General features: G+C 35.9%; 1 long non-coding RNA gene across 2 annotated transcripts in view; it reads right to left on the bottom strand.

Moving 5' to 3' along the window:
* The window catches only part of LOC125617165, a 47,776-nt gene extending 36,067 nt beyond the window's left edge, over positions 1 to 11,709 (bottom strand). Inside the window, exons 1-3 of one of the 2 annotated variants that reach the window (XR_007348063.1) lie at positions 11,589 to 11,709; positions 4,966 to 5,167; positions 2,473 to 2,575 (exon numbers count right to left, since the gene is read on the bottom strand). This is a non-coding gene — a long non-coding RNA (uncharacterized LOC125617165). The remainder of the gene's footprint in view (positions 1 to 2,472; positions 2,576 to 4,965; positions 5,168 to 11,588) is intronic. The other variant, XR_007348064.1, reaches the window with a different exon arrangement.
* Between the last annotated feature and the right edge of the window lie 645 nt (positions 11,710 to 12,354).

Below are 12,354 nucleotides of genomic sequence, written 5' to 3'. Positions count from 1 at the left end.
TCTTTAGCCCAGGCCACAGAGCACAGCATTCAAGGAGTTTTTGCCTTAGGGTGCTTGGCTGTGGCTCCATGAATACTGATTCCCTGATTTCTTTCCTTTTCTGAGGGCAGACTCTAGCTCCATTTTACAGAATTGCATCTCACTGACTTCTTAACTGAGTGACTTTAGGCTAGTTAACCAGCCTCTCTCTACTTCAGTTTTTACTTCTGTGAAATGACAGTAATAATAGTGCATCTCTCAGAGTTGAGACCAATAATATGTGTGGCACTATGCCTGACACAAGGTAAGTACTCAATAAACATTAGCTATTATTGCCTTTCTTCTTCCAGTGTGTATGTTGTGTTCTTAATTTAGGCTGCAGCATGCACCATTTTTTTTTTAAATCATGTTCTAAAATAACTGAAGGCTGTATGCTTATTTTCATAGCCAGCATTATATGTAATAGCCAAAAGGTGGGAGCAACTGAAGTGTACATTGACAGATGAATGGATAAGCAGAATGTTGGTATATACAGACAATGGAATATTATTCAGCCTTAAGAAGAAAATAAATTCTGATACATGATACATCATGGATTAACTTTGATGACATTTTGCCAAGTAAAATTAGCCAGTCTCAAAAAGACAAATATAGTATGATTCCTTATATAGGAGATACCTAGAATAGTCACAGACATAAAAACAAAAAGTAGAATGGTGATTGCCAGGGGCTGGAAGGAGAGGGAAATGGAAAGCTCTTGTTTAATGGGTATAAAGTTTTGCAAGATGAACAGAGTTCTGGAGACTGGTTGCACAACAATGTGAATGCACTCTTAAAAATGGCTTAGATGATAAGTTCCGTGTGTATTTTACTACAGTTAAAACAAAAACAATTAAAGGGCCTAGTGCAATTAGAACAAATTAATTACATTAGTTAGCCCTGGACATGTGGACACTCAGGTCCCAGGGCTCTGGGCCAGTGCTGTAGGTTAAAACTGAAAAGATCTGGGTGAGTGGCTAAGTATGAGATTGTGATGCCCAAACATCTTTTTTAGTTCTGTTTCCTTCCTCCAGGATTGCTGACTTCCTGTCAAGGATGGACTTAATTCCCAGGGCCTTAAAGTTTATGGACTTGGATGAAATTTCAGAAGCACACTTCCCCATAGTCACGTGAAGAAAACCCTCAGAGACTCTTTAAAAAATGCAAATGCATGAAAAGCAAATTTGATTCAGCAAGTTTACCATTAACAAAACCTTCTTGGGGGTGGGGGTGGTACAGGCTGTTAGGAAGAAGCTTAGCAACTGCCCTGTTGAACAAAGCAAGCAAAGACGCAGAGAGGAGGGGAGAGGGGGAAAAAGCTGCATTTTGGTTTAGGACTTTTTTTTTTTAATTCCAAATTTCTGTTTAATTATCATTATTATCTACAAGTGATAAAAACAAGTGTTACCAAGATAAAATAAAAAACAACTGGAGAAGGGCTTATGCTAAATTGGCATTTGAAAATTTCTTATAATAATCAGATGTAAAAGCTGTCTCCTTTTTATTTAAATTAAGGAATTACTTTTTACATTTGATATTTGGTATGCATTTAATTTCAGTGCAATAATATTTAGTTAATATCTACCATGTAGTGAAGGCCAAGGGTCTCAGTAGAAAAACCACTGGGTTAGGGCTTAAAAAAAAGTTTTAAAAGAAGGTAAAGACTTCAAAGCTTTTTAAAAAATTTTTAATTTAATGATTAAAATAATTAAATATACTGGGAATCATAACATAGTATGATCCATATAAAATTCCTTTTATGGATCATGGAATTTATATATATATATATATATATAAATCATGGAATTTATATATATATATATATAAATATATATATATATATAAATTTATATATATATAAATATATATATATAAATTTATATATATATATATAAATTTATATGTATATATAAATATATATATATAAATTTATATATATATATATAAATCCCATGATCCATAAAAGGAATTTTATATACATATATAAAAAATTTTTGCAGAGGAAATTATTCATTTATATTTTAGGGAGACAAGCATCTTTTTAGACACACTTGTAGGGAACAACCACTATACTAGTGGATGTACTTGCTCAAGCTAGCATTAAAAAGAGAAGGTATCCTTCTTTAGTCAACTTCTCAAAAATAGCAACTAAAATGCTGGGTAATAAGTCAGGTTTAAAGTCTGTCATTTTCAAAGTTCTTCTTTAAAATTTGTAGTTTTTGTCCCTTTGAAATAACAGGAATTGTTCTTTAAATGTTATATGCATAAAATAAAATTAGCATTGAAATATAATTATTAATTTATTCAGGACCACCACCCCAACACTAATTTCAGCAGTCTTAATAAAAAGCCTGGGCTTATGATTTTGCCAAAAGGCTCTTTTATTATCACCCCAGCAGATCAATAATAATCTTGAAATTACGGAATATACATAAAGGAAAACATCAGACTTACCAAAGCTTACAGCTGTAACAGTGCATGACACAAGGCATATTTGGGTGACATTGTTCAATTTCCTGCCTTTCAGCATCAGGTACTTTCTCTGAGCAGCTGAAGTCTTTAGACATAGGCAAAACAAGAAAGGGGGCAGTTATCAAAAATCAGGAGCTCTGAAAGGTAAAAACAGGCCTGACAAACACCTCTAAACATATCAATGTCTTAAAAGAAACATTTCCCTTTTCATTCTCAATGTTTCTATTTGAAAAAATACCCACCTCCCTAAGGATTCTTTTTAAAAACATGTACCCTTCTGAGAGGTAGACACCATTAAGTTAATTTTTAAGGGTTCACAGTTAGCTTATAACCAAAAGTGAACCTTTGGCGGCTTTTGAATCCTTTTCAAGTCATGAAACCTTAGAGACAAACTAAAGAGAAAAAGATCAGATCCCAGCCTACCTCTTTCAGCCCAAGAGAATTCCCTTTCCAAGTAATTTCTTAAGTAGGGAGGCTGTGTCAGAACCCCCAGTTCTCCTTAGAAGTTACTAAATCAGCAGAAAGACCGACAATAATGGCACATGAAATCTAAGTTTTGTATAGGAAACAGTCAGGCCGTCTACACTTTGTTATTCACTTGATAGACAGAGCCATTTTGACAGCCCTAACCTTGGAAACCACAGGTCCTGCTGAGCTCAGCAGGAGTCAAACGCTGAGTACCATCTGTCAAAGCTTTATTTCCCCCTCCTTATCCACGCCTTTACTATAAGATGCTAACAAGAGCACAAGAGCGCTGAATGAAACTCTCTAACTACAGTTAAACTTGTGTGCATTGTAACAGTAATGTTCGGGAAAGAATTCACTCTCAGAATCTACCAAATTTGAGTGAACCATATTGATTATTCTGTGCTCTTTCTTAATGGTTATCGACAGAAGGAAGTATGGGTTAAGGAACTCCATAATCACACTCTAAATAACAAATATCCCCCCAATTAGGAAACTGCGCAACATTATTTTATGGTTTTGCCAACTTTGTAACTAAAATAATGGATGGTTTGGAAAGTTGTCAATGTGTACAAAAACAACAAATTCACTTCTTTCCAAAACAGAGATTTTGATAAGTTAAATTCTGGCTTTATAAAAGAAATCTCATTCCGAACACATACTCTCTCCCTCTCTCTGGCATAATCAATTCTAAAAAATTAACAGGTCTAATCATAATAAAATCAATTAAATCAAGTCTGGTATTGGCTCATGCAGCATTTGTGTAGAAGAAAATATATCAACTGAAAACAACAGAACTAGAAAGGGCATTTCTTTCCATTAATTGTTACCAAAATGTTGCAATTTTTTTTACATGAAATACTTTTAATCCTTAAGCATTTGGCATATTTTTTTTGAAGTAGAAGTTTATTTTATATTTCATTTAAAAATTTTGCATTTAGTGAAAAATTTGGACAGTTATTAAAATCCTTAAATTTAAAGTACCATTTCCAACACACAGTACAGAATTTTAGAGGACATTTCTATAAATAGGGAATCATAAAATAACAGAAATTTAGAATTTAAAAGTTGAAGAAATAGAGGTCTTTTTAGCATAATTATTCACATTTTAATTTTCAGTTATTTTCCTTAAAATATCACAGTTTCATTTTGCTGTTATTTCCCTGTATATTTCCTCAAATGCTGAAAATATAGTTATTTGAGATACTACATGTCATAAGAATAATGTTATATGTACTTTATAATATACTGAAGCAAAAATTGTGTACTGGTTATTCACATTGTCAAGAAGATATTGTGAAGAATTTTAAAAGTAACTAATGACTGCTTCACCCAGATCTGCACTTTTCACATTTTTCTGAATGTGCTGTGCACATAAATCTTGCAGATTTGAGAACCCTGACATGTAAACTCTTGAATGTATTTATTTAAAATATTTTAAATAAATTGCTCATCCAGAAGGAGATTTTATTATATAGAGTAACTAAGACATGATTTGTTTTGCAATGTCAAAACTAGATAACTAAAAAGTTTCTAATATGAAGTCTGTTTTTTTTTTTTTTTGTCCATCAATTTCAAAGACATTGCTATTTGTATGTTTGTGAACATATACTCGAAGACATTTTAAAGAAATACGAATAGATAATATGAGAGTTGAGGCTGCTTTGCCCCTTGTCTGGTCTTCCTTCACCTGCCTTCATCCTACCACGAGAGAGGCTGATCTCATTTAGGAAGCTGTCTTTGCCTACAGGCAGGGTCCCTGCTCAGCACACACTATCTCCACCTGCATGCTGATGCCTGGGATCCTTTCTCCTGAGGGCAGGATGCAACTTTCATTGCATTGAGAGGGAAGGTTCCAGTGCCCCGGGAGGGTGAGCCGGCGGTCTTAAGAGAGTCTTACTGACATTTACTCTGAGAGCAAAGAGTAGCAGAGGAGCACAGGAGGGGAGGTATCTCCAGATGGAAAAGGAGTGAAGACAGCAGGGGAGACTGGCTTCCGCAGGGTTTTACCTAAGAAGGACTGTTGGATGTGTCCACCCAGTCGCCTTGCTTTGCATCACGGTGTGTAGACTTTCTTGATCCTCATTGTTTTGCTGTTAATTGTCAGAATCTCAGAGTTAAACAGATGTTAAGGGTCATTTAGTCCAACCCTTCATTATAGAGATGACGAAACTGAGACCCAGACAAGTGTACTCTGTGGTTTATCTACACCCTGATTTAAAAACAAGACAAGAAAAGAAAAAAGAAAAAGCCAAGTTTTTAATGGGATTCAAATGTGTTTAAATCCATCCAGAGATGTTGTTCCTGTAATTTAATTTAATAAATTGGTACCATCAATATACAACTCCATTGCACAGGTGGGGCAGCCGTAACAGAAGAACTGATATAAATGGATTCTGACCCCTTGTCTCTGGATTACCAGGCTGGGTGTCACCTACAGAACTATTGCATCTTAAAATGCAAAACAGGTTTCTGTTGCTTGCTGTGTGTGCACCAAAACTGATATTGCTTCAGGGGTATTTAAAGATGCCACCTAAAACTGTGCCTTCTTCAAGGCACACACACTCTAGTGTGTTGACAAGTCTGTAGGGCCACCACAATTAGGGAGCTGTTTTTGTCCCCATCTTAGAAAGTGGAGAGTTTTTCTCCCAAGTTACTTTCTACCTTTTCTGTGATCTTTCTTTAGAACTATACAGATGTGAGACCCAATATCTGGTTTAAACCACATGAGGAAGTAGATAGTATCATCTCTCTATTTCTAAGAAGCTGAGTGTGCTCCAGCTTCTGTTTTCCTCATCTGTAAAATGGGGATGATCATATTACTGATCTCTGAGGGTTTAATGAGCATGAGCAATGCTGGTGAAGATTTCAGTGTTGAGTGAGTGCTCAGGAATGTTCAATTTGTTATTAGTATCCACGGAGTTCAGGGTCAGAGTTAATGATAATTTATGGTAACTGTATTAGGTCTCATGATTACTATATTTGTCTTCATTTTTCCATCTGTAATATTTGTTTTCTTTTAAGGAAATAATAAAAACAATTGAATAACTACTGAAAATTAGAAAACAATAATCTGTATCCTATTTATCTTGATACAGAATATGATGGGTTTCACAAATATTTTCCTTTTTTTTCCTAGAAGTCTACCTAACTTTACACAGTTGGAATCATGATATACTACCATTTTATAACCTGTTTTTCCTCTTGACACTATACCAGAGTTTTTCATGTGGCTGCTAAGTCTAGGGGAATATCATTTTAAGTGAACAAATATTCTGTAATTTGTCATATCCTGATGAGAGAGTATTTTGGTTGCTTTTAGTTTTTCTGTTACAAATTATATACAATTTTATTGTATATAACATTTTCTTCTTTGAAAATATTTTCTTAGATGATATTTGTAGAAATTAGATTCTAAATTAGAATTTGAATAGTTTTGTAATATTGCTACTTATTGCTCAATCTGCTTTTCTATTTCCACTAATCTTATTTTATAAGGTTTATCATATCATTGTTTTACAAATATCTCCATGAGGATCTGTATTGGACTTCCACTCTGCTTTTGAAAGATGTGATTTGCTCAAAGTCAGGGGTTCTGCCAGCACTTGAAGCCCTCTTTCAGCTATACCAGTGATGCTAGTGGGAAGTAATTCTCAAGGTCCAGACATAGAACAGCAAGCCATATATATGTTCAGGACCAGTTGAAACAGCAGAAAGGGCAGAAATTCAGGAGTTGGGAGTTCTGAATACAAATCCTGCTACCACTAATCATCTACTGTTTGACCTTGGTCTCTTAACCAAACTATAGATCCAATGATGCTTGCCCATATTTTCTGGGGAGTTTGAGGCTTAGATAAAGCACCAGAGTGCTCTTTATGCAGGTGAATCACTATGGGAGCAAAGATAGCTTCTTGTTCTCTGAATCCTGAGTATGAGTTGCTCTAAGAAGCTGCAGTACAGTGTTTCTCAGACTTGACTATGCATGTGAATTATCTGGGGATCTTGTTAAATTCTCTTTCAGTAGGCTTGGGTGTGCTTGAGATTTTGTGTTTCTAACAAACTCTCAGACAGTTCTGCTGTTGCTGCTGCTGCTGTTTCATGGACCACACTTTGAGAAGCAGCCACAGAGTACCAGTGGTCGGTCTTTCATTTGCATGGATGACTGAATCAGTTGTACAGAGCAGTTTACCCATGAAGCAGTTCTAATAAGTGAATAAAGGATGAAGATTAATAGTAGCTGGCCAGATGCCCTTAGAGTGGTGTCTAATATGCTAGAATGTGTGACTATTCTGACCTGTTTGTGGAGGAAATATTGCCTGATCTGTTTCCTCTTTAAAGCTGGAGATCCCCTGAACCTAGTAATGTCCCTTTCACTAAAATGTGGTAGGAAGTGGAAGGCAGCAACCTGGAATCATGGAGTAATGTGGAAAAGCCCTAGCCTTTTGCTCTTATCATTTCCCTTATCTGAGCACAAACTTAAAAGTGACCTCTTCTATGCTCATTTTCTTATTTTGTATGGTCAGTGATTCTACCCAAATCCCCTTAAAAGCTAAGAAAATTTGCCAACGGCACCTTTGAAGCCACAATGCCTTGTTACAAATCTTTCCAAACATCTGCTGCATGAAAAGAAGCAAGATCCTGCCATGGCTGGGGGGCAGGAGGGCAATTCGGAAGTGGGATATCCAGGGGCAGCTCTGCAGAGGCCCTTTCTCTGCGTGCAGGGGGCTGGGGAGGCTCCTGCACCTGTTCTTACATTCCTGCTGGCTTCTGTTGTTTGTAGTTGCTGTCGAAGGCATCCCAGGAGAGGACTGGGCCAAGCCTTGTCAGGCAACAAGAAAAGCCCGGAGTGTGGCGGTTGGCCTCACAAATGTTAGGATGTTCACTGTCCCTGTAGGGACTCTCATTTCCCTTTCACATCACCACGAGGCTGATGTCAAAAGGAACTCCTTTGAGTTTAGGTATTGTGGCAGAGAATGGTCTTTTGAAACTCAGGTGACATGGATAGCTTAGTTTCATTTTTCTAGAACTAGAATGCTACCAGCAGGACTCAGAGGTCCATGACCATCTGGCCCTGTGGAATTATTCCCTAGAGAGTAGAAAGCACATTTTCAAGAAGAAAGAAGAAATCCTAGGTTGGGAGAGGAAAAGTGGTGGGTCTGAGCATTACACCCAGGCCTTGAAAGATGAGCCTTGCTTTCAAGGAAAATAGTTGAAGGGAGAATATAATATGCACTTTTGTTTTTCTCTGCAAACCTTTTTGGTGGGTTGCTGCATGCAGTTATTTTAACTTAATAATGCTTTGTCCTTACTATCATTGTAAGCCTTCACTTTAGGGTGTGTGAACAGTTCATGATAGAAGAAAGACACAGATTTTTGACTGTGTGTGTATGTGTGTGTGCTATTTATCTTATAAGTGGTTGGCCATAGGATTCTTTTGTCTACGATTAAAAGTTTTTCTTCTTGTTCCTTCATCATCAAAATCTTGGTTTATAATCTAAAGCTCAGAAAATAGCTTCTGAAGTACAGTGAACTAGTTTTTAGGGGATGCTTAGCCAGCAGATCTTATGTTATTAAAAGATAATTCAGTAAAAAATGAATTTTTTAATTGCTAAGAAGATAGTGTTTGCAATCAAAAGCTGATGCCCCTCTTTAGCACAGACACCCCTTAATTCTCTGATGGCTTTAGGGCAACATAAAGTTACAGTCTATATTTCAGAATAAACTTATTTATCAGAAATATAATCACTCAAAACATATCAGGAGTGCTGGAGTTGTAGCTCTGTGGTAGAGCACTTGCTTCACAAGTGTGAGACACTTGGTTCGATCCTAGTACCACATAAAAACAAATAAAGGCATGGAGTCCATATACAACTTGAAAATATATATGTATTTTTAAAAAAATCAGGAATTCTGGATTTTATTTCCTCAAAATCTTAATATTTTAGGTTTCAGTGTATTTTGATTATTACAAACAATGTTTGTGCTACTAAGGTTTTTGGAGCCTTTTAAAATCTAAATTGGAACTTTTGCAAGATCTCTTCCTGAGGATATTATTTTCCGGCTATTCAGTGGGAAGAATCTCTGCAAGCTTGGTTCTTACCCTAACAATTGTGCTTGGCTATGAATAGGGGAACTGACTAAGCTTAGGATAGTTGGAAGTGTTGTCAGAGGAGAGATAGAACTACTGTAAAGGGGACAGAAATTGCCAGTCTTTCTGCCCCTCAAAGTCTTTCTTCCTGCTTTTAAAGTCAGCAGGAGGATATTGACTCCAGAGAAAAGCCTGTCACTTCAGGGAAAGAACTAGCCTGTGGTATTGTGAACTGTTTCTTTCTAACTTCCAGCTGGAGCACAAGAGAGACTGCTTAGAAGCCCAACTCTCTGGGAGAGCTGCCTTTTGCTGGGAGACTGTCAGTAAAGGGTTATCTTCCACATGGTCATCCAGCAGCCTTTACATGAGTTTTTACATTTCATTTTGGAGGGGCTCCAAAAAGGAATAAATATTTTATTATAGGAAAAAAAATAAAAAAGGTAAACCCTAGTATGAACTCATCAAACCAAATTTAATTTTTTTCTTGGAGGTAAAGGAAAAACCACGATGACATTGTACTCCTGAAAGTTGTATTTTTTAAGCACCCTAAAAGCATACATATTCATTTGTAAACTCATGTAGTAATTGACTTATAGAAACCTTGAAACATGTTCTGTCAGAGTAAAATGCTGTTTCATGATATTTATTCAGCCTATAGAATAGATTTCTCCACACAGTAGCCTTCCTGGCAATGCATATATTGTTTATTGGTATATGCTTTATGGGAGTAAGCACTTCTAGTACATTTTTCATGCCTAAGGAAGCCAACAGAGGTATGGCATGATTAAGTTTATAGGTCATGAGATAAATTTACATGGAGAGCCAAGTTTCCAGCTTTGAGCAAATGACTTATCTGTAATTTGATGCAAGTAAAATGACTGACCTTTCAAATGTTTGTTGGGCTTCAAGTGTCCGGAACAATCAATATGTACATTATTGTTTATATTTTATGCTCCTGATCCCATTAATGTATGCCTATAGAGTGCTGGGACACCATTAGTTTCTGATACTTCTGAAGCTATTGGGTGGCATTTATCAAACAGGAAGGCAGCACATATTGACTTGTGACAGTTTTTGCATTTCTTGAGCTCAATGTTTCATGAGCTGCTTATCCAGTTTGGATAAGCAAGGCTTTTATTGCTCCAAAGCCTCCTCAATTAAATAATAATGAACCAATTTGTTTAAAATGAATCTTTAACTTGCAGACTCATTAATTTCTCCATTGTTAAGTGTCAGAAGAAGGGTTCTTAGGCAAGGGAAATCAGAGAAGTGTGGTGGAGTGGAATGGTGGCTCATGGAAGAATGACTGGCCCTGTCTCTAACTAGCTGTGTGACCATAGCTAAGTTTCCTAATGTTCTTGAGTCTCTGGTTCCCCAATTATGAAGGGGGTGAGGTGGACCCGAAAATCACCAAAATCCCTTCCAGCTTAGACATTTAATGGATAATGGAAAGTCAACAGGTAAATAACATGAGCAATGGTGCAGCCCTACCAGTAAGCGTAAACCTGAGAAGTTGGGGAGTTCTTTAAACTCCCCTTTGAGTAAGGAAATAAGAAAAATCAGCATTCCCTCCTTTTGCCTGGAATATACTGAACCCATTTTGGTTGTCTGGGAGGGAAGTATTACACACGCACACACACACACACACACGTTTACTTTCTCTTTACCTCATTCTTTCCCATTGCAGTCACCTTGGCCCTATCCTATCTAAAGGTACTTAGAGTGAAAAGTGCCACCTGTTATGGGGGGGGGGGGACAGGAACTCTTGAGTTATTCATTGAAGAGATAGGGGACAGGTACTCCTATATTAATTAACTCTCTACGTTTGTGTAATTTGAGATTCTAATGACTTAAAATTAACCATCCACAGTCCAATTAAAAAATCATGAATTGATGAATTGGATTCTAAATTCTCTGTGTTATCAACAAGCTGCTGCATCATTGAAGCCATAAGACATGTCATCCATTATTAACTTTGATGGCATTAAAAAGGATAAATTAGATCTTTTAAGCAGAAATGAGTTCTTGCAAAGACTGCCTTTCTAAAGTGGACATGGTTTCAATTTTCTCTGAATTTCAGCCCACTTATTTGTTTGAATTTATTCTTGTTTCACTTAGATTTTATTGATTGTTTAGTAAACAGTAACTGATGATAGAGGCTTCTTAATATGAGCAGATAATTGATAATCAATGTGTAATGCAGTTTAAATGATAAAATACTTTTGCTAGGAATATAAGGCCTGACACGAGGAACAGAAATACCTTCATTTAAAAATTAAAGTTCACAATGATAATTTTTAAAAGAAAAATGTACAAAAATTTATATTTATTAAGACAACAGCAAATATATAGCAACCTAAACATAAAACATGCTATTTCTAAGGCATATTTAGACTATAAACATATACATTTAGGAATAAATTAATGTTCTCAGAACTCTTGTGATTTGCCTTAAGATAAGACAAGAACTAATAAACACAATACAAAATAACATTCAAAATTTAAACTCAGTAACTGATTTATAACAGAGGCAAAATATTCTTACCTTGACTTTTGCAAAACTCCTTAGTATCAGTGACTTCAACCTAAGCCAAACTTTAGTTTCAAATATAGAATCTTGCTTTTCTATCTTTATAGATATGAATTTCCCATTAACAGCTCCAATATCTATTGCACTACAAGTTGTACTGGGGATAAAAATGACTTAGGCAAGTTTTTATTACTTCAAATTGAGCCTGCCCCCTTTCCCATGATCCCTTTGCGTATCTCATTATTGATTAAAGTTATGCTGTGTTTTGAAACTCAGGAATTACCAGGGCAGTGTTTTATTTGACTGTTTATCTTTTTAGCAAAACTGTTGCCATCTCTGACCTTTCAAAAATGTTTATGACAAGGTGTTTGCCATTAATTGCATGCAGTGGGGAGTAAGAAGCTTCCTGGTTGGGTCTTGTATTTATTAAAGAGGTAAAGTTTCCTTGCAAAATTGGAGTTTTAGAGGAGACAATTTTTAGTTGTTTTTACTTTTAAAATAGAAATATAGCTTGAGAAAATTACTATTTTATGATGAGCAGATCTATTAACAGAAGGACAAAGTAGGAAAACACATAGTGTTATATAAAGTATGCCATAGCTCTGCTGGCCCAGGTCTGTTTGTCATCTTTAGTGAAAATGCAAAAAAAAAAAAAAAAAAAGAGATATATAATTGCAGGTTGTAAAGAACTTAAAAGTCATACTATCATACCACTAGGTGCAGGAAAATCCCTTAATTAATGTTAGACACCATCCTATGAACTTACAGAATGTATGTATTC

This window comes from Marmota marmota, unplaced genomic scaffold, assembly GCF_001458135.2.
Source record: "Marmota marmota marmota unplaced genomic scaffold, marMar, whole genome shotgun sequence".
NCBI lineage: Eukaryota > Metazoa > Chordata > Mammalia > Rodentia > Sciuridae > Marmota > Marmota marmota.
The sequence above is the reverse complement of the archived record's forward strand: the minus strand, read 5'-3'. Positions and strand labels throughout refer to the sequence as shown.